This window comes from Drosophila mojavensis, unplaced genomic scaffold, assembly GCF_018153725.1.
Source record: "Drosophila mojavensis isolate 15081-1352.22 unplaced genomic scaffold, ASM1815372v1 contig_36, whole genome shotgun sequence".
Taxonomy (NCBI): domain Eukaryota; kingdom Metazoa; phylum Arthropoda; class Insecta; order Diptera; family Drosophilidae; genus Drosophila; species Drosophila mojavensis.
In genome coordinates, this window is record NW_025318858.1 from 11,470,386 (window position 1) to 11,484,266 (window position 13,881).

Below are 13,881 nucleotides of genomic sequence, written 5' to 3' on the forward strand. Positions count from 1 at the left end.
AATACAATATCACCAGATAAAAAAGTTGATGCTCACTTTTACACACTTTGACAAACATTTGATTATCACTCACGATATTAATGGAGTACACAAAAAAAAAACACTGCTCCACACTGCTCACACTTTCACACATAGATGAATGCATCGCTCAGTCCACAACTCTCACGCTCACAGAATCCACAAAGCGCACAACTTGTGGATACTGTTTGCCTTTTTATGATTCGCTGTATTAGTATCAACGATTATTAACTTTAGTTATTATTGCAATTGAGAAAATGCATGTAACAAACATTTATATGATCTGTGTTTGTTTCAGCAAGCGTCTACACTAAACCAGCTTCACACCAACTCAACTGCAGCTTAGAATACACAAGAAACTTGGAAGATTGAATGCTCCGCAGTGCTCGCACCTTCGCACATATATGCATATAAAGCAACGGTGCTTACTCTCACGCTCACAGAATCCACAATGCTCACAGCTTTTGGACACTCTCTCTTCGTATATGATAAGGTAAATAATTACATCTGCTCTCCTTTTTGAGCTTCTTTGGTAGTGAATAACTAAGAGTATATTGAATTTGAGAACAGGCATGCCCCTAGCCATTATTTCGAAGACTTTATATAAGTATTATTACTAATTCAGTTGATTCAGTTGTATTCAAGTTTTTAAAGAGCTCAACGAATTTCCTTGGTCTTATTATTTGCTATTTCTGCCTTCATTTCCGGTTGGCAGCCATTTTTGCAACTTAAGACTTAAACAATGTCCGCTCGATTGGTGCTGAGTCAATATGGCAAGCGACTGGCGATCCATTAGAATCACTTTTAAATTATTGAAAGCGAGGCAAACACATATACATATATACATACACTCTCTTTTTTCAACTTTTGGCTAAAACGCTTAGCTTTGGGTCTAGATGCGGGCGGTCTTATCATTAGCATATCTATTCTCCTTTCCGAGGGGTGGTGGCATGACCGGGGGCGTCGGTTCAAGTGGCTTAGCTAAATGTGTCGCGAGGATTTGTTCGGCTTCTCTCGCCCGCATCCGCACCCTCGCCCACGCTCTCGCTGCGCTGCTCTGGTTGGTTCAGTGTCAGCTCTTCTTCTTCATTGTTTGCACGCGAGTTTCCGCCGCAAGGCTAATGTGATTTTTATTGGATTTATAAACTTAAGTGTCAACTTCCGGAAGGACTTGCTGCCCGACTTTGCTCTTTCTCCCTCCCTCTCTTGCTCTCTTACTGACACTCTTTTGCTTTTCTTTTAGCCCAACTCCAGATTGCGTTCGCTTTGACTGCAATTTAAGTGAAAATTTTAAACGCAAGCTAAACTTGCCTTTTAGCTTCCGAGCATAAATATTATGACTTGGATTTTCCATTCCAATCGAATTTGCATTGTTCACATTAAGAACCAAGAACTTGGACTTGGACTTGACTCGGTTTTAGCATATTGTAATAGAGTTCTCGACTCACCCACATGCTGCAACTGGCATTGCCTTTGAGTTTGGCAGTTTGTTTACAAACTTTGTTCGAAGTTCGACTTCCTGTTTTGGCTGCCTGCCTGCCTGCTGCCTGACTGCTTGTCTTCGTGTCGTTCCCTGTCGTTCCCACGTCTCGAACTGTTCATTTGTTTTAGCATAATTTAATTATACCTTAAATTAGTTGCATTTTCCTGTTAGTTTCTCCGTAATTGAACTCAGGCAAGCCAACCAAATTTACCAAATGCAATTTACCATTTTCGCATAGTTTGCATTTCTCGAAGAACTTGAACTGCAGCCCTAATTAGGTTTTTAAATACTAATTACTACGAATCTGAATATGTCGGCTAATGCATTTTGAATGCCAAAAATAAGAGAACTTGACACAGATGGAACTAACCGCAGAAAGAATTTATAATTTTTACATGCCAGATTATCTCTGTTTAATATCCCCCATTTAATATAAGGAATCTTGTTCTAATGGCCCTATTTAATATACGTAGCAAGCAGAAGGAGGCATGGCAGACTCGATATAACCATGACTCGATATAACCATCTGTTCGTCTTTCGGTCTGTATGAACGCCGAGATCTGGTATATAGATAGTCGCCCTACCAGCAGATTTATTCTACAAATAAATTCTCAGAATATATGTTTGTACTTATGATCTATTCTACTCGACTCGAAAATCTCCTAAATTAAATAATATAAATAAACGATGATATTCTCATTTTATTCTGTATCAAATCATCCCAAAAATTTGCTTACGCTTATCATGTAGTACAACTGCCTAAAAGCCCGCAACAGTCAACCTTTCACATAAATACAAGCACATACACACAAACACATACATGCCCATATATATTCCCTTCAATTAGCGTAATTAATTTCATATTTTAGGTTGCCATGAAATAAAAAAAAAAAAAAAAAACCAAGTAAGGTCTGTCCATATTCATTCAGTACATGTAAAAGCGAGCGAATGAGACAGTCAAAAATACTTTTGCCGATGCCATCAAATATCATACAAATACCCACAGGCAGAAATGAGGTTCGTTTGAATCAGAGGAACTCATGACCGAATCAGCTTTCTAGAAATTTATAGAACATACCAAAAACTATGCGAAATTTAATTTTTTGCTTCAATTTTATTAATAGAAAAAACTGATATTACAAGATTTTTAATTCTTACAAAATTTTAAAATATAAAATATAAAAAAATAAAATATAATATATAATATATAAAAAATAAAATATGAAATAAAAATTAAAAAAAATTAGTTTAGGTTATATAACAAAACTGTAGCCGAAATGTATTTAATGCATACGTCTAGCGCTATGATACAATGAATAGATCAATAAATCCGGAAATGCTAACTACCAGAAATCTCTCAAGCACCAGCAAAATAAATAAAGAAAAATTGCAGAATAATGAGCCACAGCGAACTCCAAATATACATTCAAAAAGAAGAAGAAAAATGCCCAATGCACATAATTTGCGCACTGAGTCATAAGGCAAAGCAAGGCAAGGCAGGGCGAAGCTGTTTGGGCCAGCTTCTAGAGTTGGCCAAAAACTAATGATGACATATCGATTGGTTGATCCATCTCTTGGTCAGCGCTTTTCACTGAGTGGGTGGCTGTATGGGTGGATGGCTGGCGCGGCTGGATGTTGCGAACTGTTCCCGCATCTAATGAGCGACCCATTCGCAACTTTTGCTGACTCGCTGGACTTCGATTTGTTTTCATTTACTTGAGAAGTCTGTGGGCGCGTATATCTAGTCTGGCAGCTACGTCGCTGTCTCCAATGCGCGGAAATCATTAAAATTTTCCGGCATATTTGGCAAGCAGCATCAGAGATTGTGGCCGCAACAAAAGGCAAAAGAATGCTTCAGAAACTCAATAACCACAAAAGCTTTTTGGAGTTTTTCCTTAAATAATATATATATATATATATATACTTCTTTTGGGCATTGAAGTGTTCTCTGCTGGGCCAGGGCCAACAGTGAACAAATCGCTTTTAGCCCTTTACGAAGTTAGCAAAACGTTGGCCGACAGTTTCCTCAGCTCTTTCGATGTTGTTCCTGTTGCTGCTGCTCCTGCTTCTGCTCCTGCTGCTGCTGTTCTTTTGCCATATTTTCCACTTTTGCCTTTTGCGCGTTAACCCGGTTAACAAAAGGGCGCTGAATATTCCCACAGCTCAATCGAATTTTGCCCCGAACCAATTTGTACGCAAATCATTTTATCGGTCACCGCCAGCGCAGCGCCACCTACCGTTTGCAATAGGTAAATGTATGAGTGTATCCCTTATTTTCGTTTTTCGCTCTTTATATACTCTAACTTTTCGGTATCATACTATTGAATAATCATATTTTTATAATTTAATTTAATTTTAAAATAATAATTTTTGAATACTACTTATATTATTAATGCCATATATTTCACTTTTTTAATAATTTTGTAAAAAACTTGCTTCAAGCAAGTCTCTTGAGTAATGTGAATTTAAATTTTTTATGAATATACATTAAACATTATTCTTTTATATTGTCATATGATTTTTTTCAATATTAATACTTATATCCTTAATTAGTTAAAAATATATTTAAAGATGTAATATTTAAAAAAAAATATATACATATATTTAATGTCACTTATGCTATTTTATTGAATATTTGCGAAAATATTACAAATGATTTTGAAGTACCCAAATAAAATATACCAATTAAGAAAAAAATAATGTTTTTTTGTAAACATACCGTTTTTTTTTTTTTTTTTTTTTTTTTTTTCTTTCAAAAATTTAGTTCAATATTATCTAATATAAATTTTACATATATCTACTGCTAAATTATATTAGAATACAGCTTAAATAATATGTAATATATATAAAAACTACGTTTTCGAGAAGTTATGTGAAATAATTAAATGCAAATATTTGCAATAATAAACAACTATCAAAGTTCTTCTTCTAGTGTATTTTCCATTCGTTTTGCGTAAGTCTTATTTATATTATTATTTATTTTTATATATATTCATTTTATATATATATATATATTTTTTTTTTTTTCGCTTTACTGTCAACTGGGGTGACAATGGCCGTTGACAAGGACAAGGCAAAGGGTCATAAGTGAGTGGCTAGTGGTGGTCCCGTTCTGGCCTTTTCCTTTGTCCCGCTGTCCCTATTTTGCTGTTTGCATTTGCATTTCCCCATAAAAATATGATTGTTGTGTTTTCCTTTATTACATTGGCTTTGTTTGCCATACTACCCTTTAGCGCCACAGCCATGAGCATGGAATTTGACTTGTAGTTCTGTGCTGTTGGCCAAAACAACGAAAAATGTGATGAGAAAAAAGTAATGAAATCGAAAAGGAAAAACTTGTTTATTTCTTGGCTTTTCTTTTATTGATGTACAACAACAACATGGCATAAAACAAGCCACTTGGACATGGCCAGCGGGAATTGACGATTTATCATTTATGATTATGTTTGTCATGATGACGATGATGATGATGATGCTGCTGATGCTGATGATGACGTATGCAGCTCGAGAAGAAACGTTAGCAAAAAGAAGTGAACAAAACTTTGAACTAATCTTAAAATTGACAACAATTTGCATATTTATTTAAATTTTTTCGAGAACCAAATACAAATTTTGCTTATCGACGAAGTGAAGGCTAATCGCAGTTTAGAAGTTTGTCAAAACGAAAAAAAAGTAGAAGGATGTTTAAACAATATGCATTGTGGCATTTCTCTTACGCGTTCATCATTTAATTTAAATTTTAAATTTCTATAAAATATTAAAAAAAATATTATAAACTTGGAAAAAGTTTGTAGTGGAATAATAACAAAGAACTAAATTAAATAATTAAGAACAAATAAAAACACGAGCTATAAAGCCGAATTCCGTCTGTTTGGAAAATGATTTTTATCTTAGTTTGTAGCTGAAACAAATGCAAAGACTTGCCAGAATAAATTTAAAAATAATTATTATAAATAGGATAAAAAAAAAATCAGTATGCAAAATATGAATTTTATTTCAAATTAATTACAAAATTTTAGTTTTAAATTAATTTAAATTTAAAAATATTTATATCTAAATCAGACACCATTGTAGAGACTTAGCAAAAGATTTAATAAATTGGTTTTAAATTTCTAATGAATTATATTACTCTGTTCATTCTGTATTAATCGTTTTTTTTTTATAATTTATCTCAATTTAAGATTTAATAAATTGGTTTTAACAATCGAATGAACCATTTTTATTTTTTCAACTTAGCTCATTCTGTACTAATTAATCATTACTTTTACATTTTATCAAGTAAAATATTTACAAAATAAAAATAAAATAAAACAAAAATTAAAGTTAAAAAAATTTGTTTTAAATTAATAAAGAAATAATAATTGATATTAATAATAGAATAATAGAAATACCATTTGTATAAATTCTTGTTTTTAGATAATATACATTTAAACTGTTTCTTTCATTTTTATATATATTTTAATTTGTAGTCCATTTGCATTTTGGATTTCATTTTGTTTAATAATTTATGGTTGACATATAAAAGCTCATCTTCTTTGAATTAGAATCCATTTATTGCCCCGTTCATTTTACGTTTCAAATGTTTCTATAAATAATTTACTTTACACTTAACATTGAATCGTCAATTACTCCGTCGTTCAGCTTGTAGCTTAGCGAACATGGAAAATCAGTCGATTTTTACTAATTGCACATTCGCCATTCGCTATTCAGACTATTCGAAATGCGTCGCTATCCAATCTACCTTCTGCCGACTGCCACCTCCTGCTGCCTCCTGGCACTGTCAGCCCACTGCCAAACCATAAATAATTACATCAATTGAACAATTCGTCAATGTTGCTAAATTGTTGAAACAATTTTCGTGGCTTTTCGCGCTTCGAGAACGAGAATTTTCACATAAATTTAATTGAAAAACTTTGTAGTTTTGTTTTTCGTTCGTTTTTTTTTTTTTTGTTTTTTTGTTGCTGTCCCTGAGCCACGCGATTTTGCGCGTGGGAGTGGCATGTGGCAAGCGACATCGATTGCGGCTAGTTAAAAAAAAAAACAAGAAAGACTGTAATAGTTTAATGTGTACGACTGACAATACCCTGTAAAATAAGTACAAAGAAAATACACCAAATTGGATGGCCAAACAATAATGATACCATATTCAATAACTATATATCGACAGTTACATATGGATATGTATATACAGCTACATCATTGTATAGTATAATCATTTCTGATTGTTTGGCGACACCTCCTTCGGTCTGTTATATACCTTTTAACAGCAATAATATGTCCTGATTTTCCATTTTCAATGGTATTTTAGCCACGCCCACTCCGCTGCCTATCTATCTAGCTGCTAGTTGATACCACATATGTCGCACACAGACTGGCGCCAACTTGAATTCGTGGGCTGCCCAACTACCCAATATGACTTAAAGTTTTTAGCCCGAAATTTACTTTGCGAACAAATTAAAAGTTCAAGTTCTGCCTCGCCGAGGTCCACAAACCGTGTGAAGTTCTACGAAACGACGTCCAAAATAACTTTGCCAGCCGTCATGCTCATTCTCTTATTCTTTCACTCTCTCTGAATCTTTGTCTCTCTCTCTCTCTCTGTCGCTCTTCGCTGTCTCGGTGCTCCCTTTTGTGTGTCCCATTGCAGCAGCCGCTGCACTCAATGTTGTACTTTGCTTATGCACTTTATGCACTACCGCACAATCATTAAAGTTTGACGGACTCTGTAAGTCTCATTCTCATTCTCACTCTCTCTGAACACTCCCTGAGCTGCTCAAGATCTGAAAACTTTACACATGCAGTGGCTTCACAATTCGAATTGTGTTTGTCATTTGGTACTCAGATTCCTGCCTGGCTCAGTGTTTGGTCTCCATGTGTTTGCTTTGGTGCCAAGTCAGCGAGTGTCAATTATTTCAACAATAGCCAGATGGGTTCCGTTTCAAGAATCAGTTAACAAAGTGGGCACAGATATCTATATATATATATATATAAACAGTTGAAATACAACGAATATGGATACTCTGCAGGAACTCGAGTAAGAGATTCTTCTAGATACTGACGTTCCACTAATTCATTGCCTCTTTCCTGCTTACACAAGAAATAACACATCTATCTATCGATTATAAATCTATTGCAAATGAATATGGGATGGATTACCCTATTTAACTATGCGTGCCTGTCTCTCTGTTTGTCTGCTGTAATGACCCCTACCTGGTATCGAGCTCAACATTTGAGCGCTACGTATTGAGTGAGTGGAAGTCGCCCCATATAAGGGACAGCAGCTGCAGCATTTCTTCGGTAGCCTAGGCCTGGTGGGGGTCGTGCAGTGCAGAAAAGTGAATCATTAAAGACTTAGATGAAATATTTAGTGGAAATACTTACAGAATATAATTAAAATAAATACTTAGAAGAAATACTTAGAAGAATTACTTAGTGGAAATAATTAGAAGAAATACTTAGAGGAAATAATTAGAAGAAATACTTAGAGGAAAGATTTTTGAATAAATACTTAGTGGAAATGCTAACAGAAAATACTTAACAGAAATAAGAGAAATACTGAGGAAATACTTAAACAAAATACCTAGAAAAATACTTAGTGGAAATACTCAAAAACAAATACTTGGAGGAAATACTTTAAAGAAATACTTAAAAGAAATACTTGAAGGAAATACATAGAAAAAATACTTAAGAGGGGTGGATTATAATAAAAATCGAAACTCTATAAAATACATTGAAATATATATTTAAAACTTGGAGATTGAATCAGTAAGGCTGTAGGAGATTTAATTATATAACTGATTTTCAATAAGGCTTTTCATCGATAACAAAAAAAAAGAAGTAGTTATGGATTTTTAGAAACAAACTCTCTAACTCTCTCTCTCTCTAGCTCATATAGCTTCTGAGATCGACGCGTTCATTCATACAGAAAGAGCTTCAATTTGACAATTGAATTTTGGAGGTTGTAAAACATTCATTCATCATGAGCTAACAGTTATATATGTACATATATATAAATATATTTTCCCATTTGCAAGCAGACTATTAAATGGCAAGTAGTCCAGTATGCAGCTTTAACGAAAAAATTTCAACTTTATTTTCAAATTTCCTAACGCTTAATCAGTTTTTTTGTCGTGCACAGCATGGTAAACTAAATGAAGTTGGCAAACAGAAAAAGAAGTAAAAGCAGCTATGCCGGTGAGCTAAGCAGAAAGAGGGATAGGATTGGGAATGGTATGGTGTGGGAATGGCATGGGGAGTACGTCTAAAAACCCATAAACATGTTGATTACATTTGCAAGATTAAAGCAGACATAATCAATCTCAGCGATTGCCTCGCACGCTGACTGACAACTGGAGGCGACTATTGGCCAGAGTGTGGGAGGGAGAAAGGGCGAGGGAGTGGGTGCGAGCAAGACGCAGCATAGACAGGTGTAAAGCGCTTCACTGACATCCCGCTGACACAAAGAACGGCGTTTGATTAAGCAAAACGCCTTTGGCAGATGCCAGGACATGACACCGACAGCTAAACCAATCCCCGCGCTGCGCTGCGCTGCCCCAACGACTCACTCGCTTTGTGCTGCTGCCAAATGCAATCAGATTACACTTCGTTTGGCGTCAGTTTTTTTTTTTTTCATCTCTCTTTTTTTTTGCTTTTGCCTCTGCTAAATTGTCAGTGATAATACAAAGCGAAAGTAGCGCTGAATGAAGCAGAGAAGAAAAAATGTGGAAAAAAATTGTGTAGAAGTTGAGCGGAATATTATGCAAAGTTTTCTATTAAATATCAAGTATACGACATGGTCAACGCGCCAACCTCTTTGTTTGGCCTACAGCCACGCACTGTGCTTATCTAAACACTATAGTGTGTGTATGTGTGCGTGTGTGTTTGTGTGTGTAAGTGCGTGTCTGCATGGCCATTATATACATTATAATTTGTTGCGCCTCGAGCTGTTTGCTTAGTTACACTCGACGAGCAGAAATCGTAAAAATGCCACGCAAAGATTGCGCCAGATAGAGATAGCCACATATAGCTATCTTACTCGCCCACTCTCTCTCTCTCTTTGTCATGACATTTGTATGTGTATTTGTATTATGTATGGCCTGCCACAGACACGTATAGTGCGTGAAATTGCCAAAGGAAAATATCTTGAAATGCTTCTCGCTCGCACACTCTGTCTCTCTCAATCTTTGCCTCTCTTTCTGTCCTCGCTCACTCTCTGCCCATACATGGTTATCATTCTACTGTGAGTTTGGCCTGACTCGTGGGTAGTTTGTGGCTTTCGACTCGCCTCGAGCTGTGACTGGTGGGCGCGTTACGCCCACTTGGCAAAAAGATGATATTACCAGCACCATTCCAGCTGCCAAGACACAAAATATATTGTACATAATACTCTAGCTGGCATTTAACTGACGCCTTATTTATTTAAACAAACTAAATGGTATTTTGTATATTGCATTGGTGACTTGAAAGGTGAAGATATATAGTTTTTCTAAAATAATTTACAAATACAGGTAAAATACAAAGCCTTCCATATTCGACGAACTCATCTGGCACCCCTATATGTCAAGTGACCTATCTGTCAGAGAGAGGGAGAGAGAGAGCGAGAGACTAAGAAGCGAACAGTCTCCGGAGTAGTGTCAGTCTAAAAATAGATCATGCCTTAGAAAGTTTAAAGACTCAAGCGGGCATGGACTAAATATAGTATTTATAAATTGGTGTATATAATCTAGACTTGAGCTTCACATATATATCATATGCAATAGACCAACTCTCACACTTGATGTATAATAATATTCTAAATAGACCCAACATAGATATTTGTAACCAGACAATTTTGATTAGACAATTTTTGAGTAAATAATTTAAATATTTATAATACTCAAAATAAAATATTTTGTAACAAAAACTTAAAATTGTAAGTGTTAAAAATGCGTTAGGTTATTTTTCTTCCCATATTTTAGCAGTCTCTCTCTTCCCCTTTTCATATCTGTCTCCTTCTGTCTTTCTCTCCCTCTTTCTGTCTTTCTTCCTCTTTCTCCCACTGTGTCTCAGTCTCTCTCTTTCATTTCACTTCTAACACTATCTGTATTCTCTATTCATACTGCCTATTTTTCTCTCCCAATCTCCCAACGAATTTATAGAGCGCTTCAAAGTAGGCAACATTTTTTGTTATTTCAATTTTCATACGCCACGTTGAACGCTCATTTTTTGTGACGCTTTTAAATAATTAATTCGTATACTTTCCCGACCTACGCATCGTTTTTTTATCTTTTCTATTAGCATGCCAGCATTTTACTCATGATTTTTGTTCAACATTTCGAGCACGTTACAAGGCGAAACGAAAATATTTGTATAAATTTTACCCACGCGACTTTAAGGTAAATAAAGCCTCAATAAAACTCGCCCACTTTTCACTGCCAAATTCTGTCAGTTTTGACTGATGATAAGTCGACGCACTGTGACTTGTCGACTCTAAAATTAGCTTTGGCAAAAAGTCAAGAGGGCAACTGAAATATGTTATTTCGACTGGATATCTTTCCTATGCGTAAATGGACTGACAAAAATTTATACAGTTCTCATTTAGCATATGAGCAAGAAACAGAGGCAGAGAGAAAGAGAGTGATAGAATGAGAGAACGAAAGAAAGGTTCTCTCACTTTGCTCATATATCAAATTATCATATCGCAACTAGAAATTATGTTTATTGAGATATTCTCTTGAGTTTTTTATGTGCAGATAAATTTGAATTTGAGTTAAGTAAATTTATTGTCTGGTAGATGCCACTAGAGCACTTTCAAGGCCAACACATTATGTAAAGAAAATCTCAATAATATTAATCGATTTATGAATGCGGAAAGTCATATATATGTATCTGTATATTTTTATAGATATAGGTATAGGTATAGGTATATAGGTTTCAGTTGAAAATTTATTGACTCATTTTTAAGCTAAAAAATAGTTTTAAATATTAGTAATAATTAGACAAACTATATATATATATATATATTAAAAATAATAATAATTACAAAATTTAATATTATTTTATATTAATAAATTTTTTTTATAAAAAAAGCTCAATTTTAAAATTTTATTAGATTGAATCCAAAAGTAAAAACATAATATTATAAACAATAATTATTAATCTAATAATAATTTCAGATTTATCTTTAAATTATTAAATGTTATATCATTTTTAAATATTCGATTAGGTGTTTATCTAGTGGCACAACATTTATAGAATTGATCATCGATTTATAAGTATAAATTTATTAAACTAAAACTTATCAAATTTAAACAAATATAAAAACAATTATAAAAAATTAATTCAACACAATAATAAGTGCACTCCCTTATTTATTAAACAAACTTAAGGAATTATCTATTTACTTAAAGAATTTACAAAACCGTAGTCAACATACTCTATACATATCATTTACCAGCAATCTGTTCCCTCAACAACTGCTCCAAGTACATCAAGAAAGTTTACAAATAAATCATTTAACCATTTTGAAAGTCATAGAACTTTGCTATACTTTTTTCTTGCCTTGAGCTGCAGTCAAGGACCTTCGACCACTGGCCCCTAGTTGACAATTTCAATATGTGCAGCAATAGTAAAAAAAAAAAAAAAAAAAAACAAAGAAAATGCAGACGACGCGACGATGCGTAAGGGGCGAACGAGAGATATGCCAAAGTCAAACGAAATGAAAAACCAAACAGAAACTGACACAAAAGTTGTAAAAATGCAAACAATAAATCAACTTTAGCTGCAAGTGGACACTGGACAACCCCCGGGACGGGCGGTGAAGCGGGGTATTCGGGTAGGTTTGGGCATACCCTGGAGCATCTCGAAGTGAGTTTGCATGGAGTGGGCGTCCAGGCAGTCACAAACTTGACATAGACGCAGACAGTTGCATGTTGCAGGCGTAGACAGGCAGAATGCCGGGCAAAGTTTTTCATTTTCCTTGCACTTTCTTCTTTTTGTTTTAGCTTCTGCGTCGTCCTCTGCTAGCGGATGTGCAAATCTTGCTAGAGGAAGAGCTGCGTTTGCTCAACCAGCTCCGATGATGGCTATAAAAAAATGCAACAACAACAACAAAATAAAAACTTGGTCAAAGTAATTTAGAAGCAGTTTATATACAGAGCGGGCAGCAAAGCTAACACAAAACTGACCGCAGAAACAAACAAGAGAAGAAAAGAAGCAGCAATAAAACAATCCCAGAAAGAGCGACCGGACGGAAGGAAGCATGGATGCAAGGCTGGAAGAATGGAAGGAGGGAAGGAAGGAAGGATGTGCGCACATTCACACATTCGCACACTCAAAGATTGAAACTAAAATAAATATTGAACAAGTTAAGACAAACTCTAATGAAATAATTAAGTGTTTAATTGCATTTCGATTGAGTTTCATTAACTTCGATGTTTAATAAATAGAAATTCGTAAATTAGTTTCGAAAGCTTTTATCAACTCATTTTTATCCAAAATTTTAGCCAAAAATCACTCTCACTCTTAAATGAAGCCTTAGTTAAAAGTAAGAGACTCTCAACAGTGCAAGCTTACAAACAAAAGGGATTCTACGACAATATCTTTTTAAACACAAAAAAAAAAAAAAATAAATAAAATTTGATTTTTATTCCTTCTGTTCATCGGTCCGTCTTTCTATCTATCCATCCGTCTGTCCTTTCATATGTTCTGTGCCTTCTTCAAACCGCCCTTTAAAATTCTCTTCCTGCCGTTTGTTTGGCTGTCTGTTTTTCCTTCTTCTTCCGTCTGTTCATTTGAACACGTCGATCTCAGAGCCTTTGGGATCTGAAGACCTGAAATTTTGTTTGCCAACCTAATAATATTTTTTTTAATTATAAGTATTTTCTTTTTAATATCATCAATCTGAAGCTTACAGATATTATTGATTCATTCAGTTGTGCCTTTTTCTCTTCAATATATTATTAAAATCTCGAGTTCTCAAAACTACAATTAATTTATTATAATATATTATTGTTAATATTATTTTATTATTATAATATAATTAATATTGGATTTCATATTTAAATACATTTGCTTAAATATTGCGCAGCTTAAGAAAAGTTATTTTATTTATGCAAATTGAATGGCATACACTTAGAGAAATACTTGCGTATTTGTTTGTTAATAAGCTGCTATTATGAGGAAATTTGAGAGCTGTAGTGTGGCTTATCACGTTTTATCTAATTCACTTATGACAGGCACAAATACTGCCCAATCAGCTGCAATGAGAGCTACTCCTGCTGCTACTCCTGCTGCTGCTGCTGCTACTTTGGCTTGCTAATTAATTTGAGTTCGTGTCTGAGCTCAATGCCAATTAAGTTTTTGGTCAAAATGCAGGCGAGCATGCAATTGGACATGGACATGGA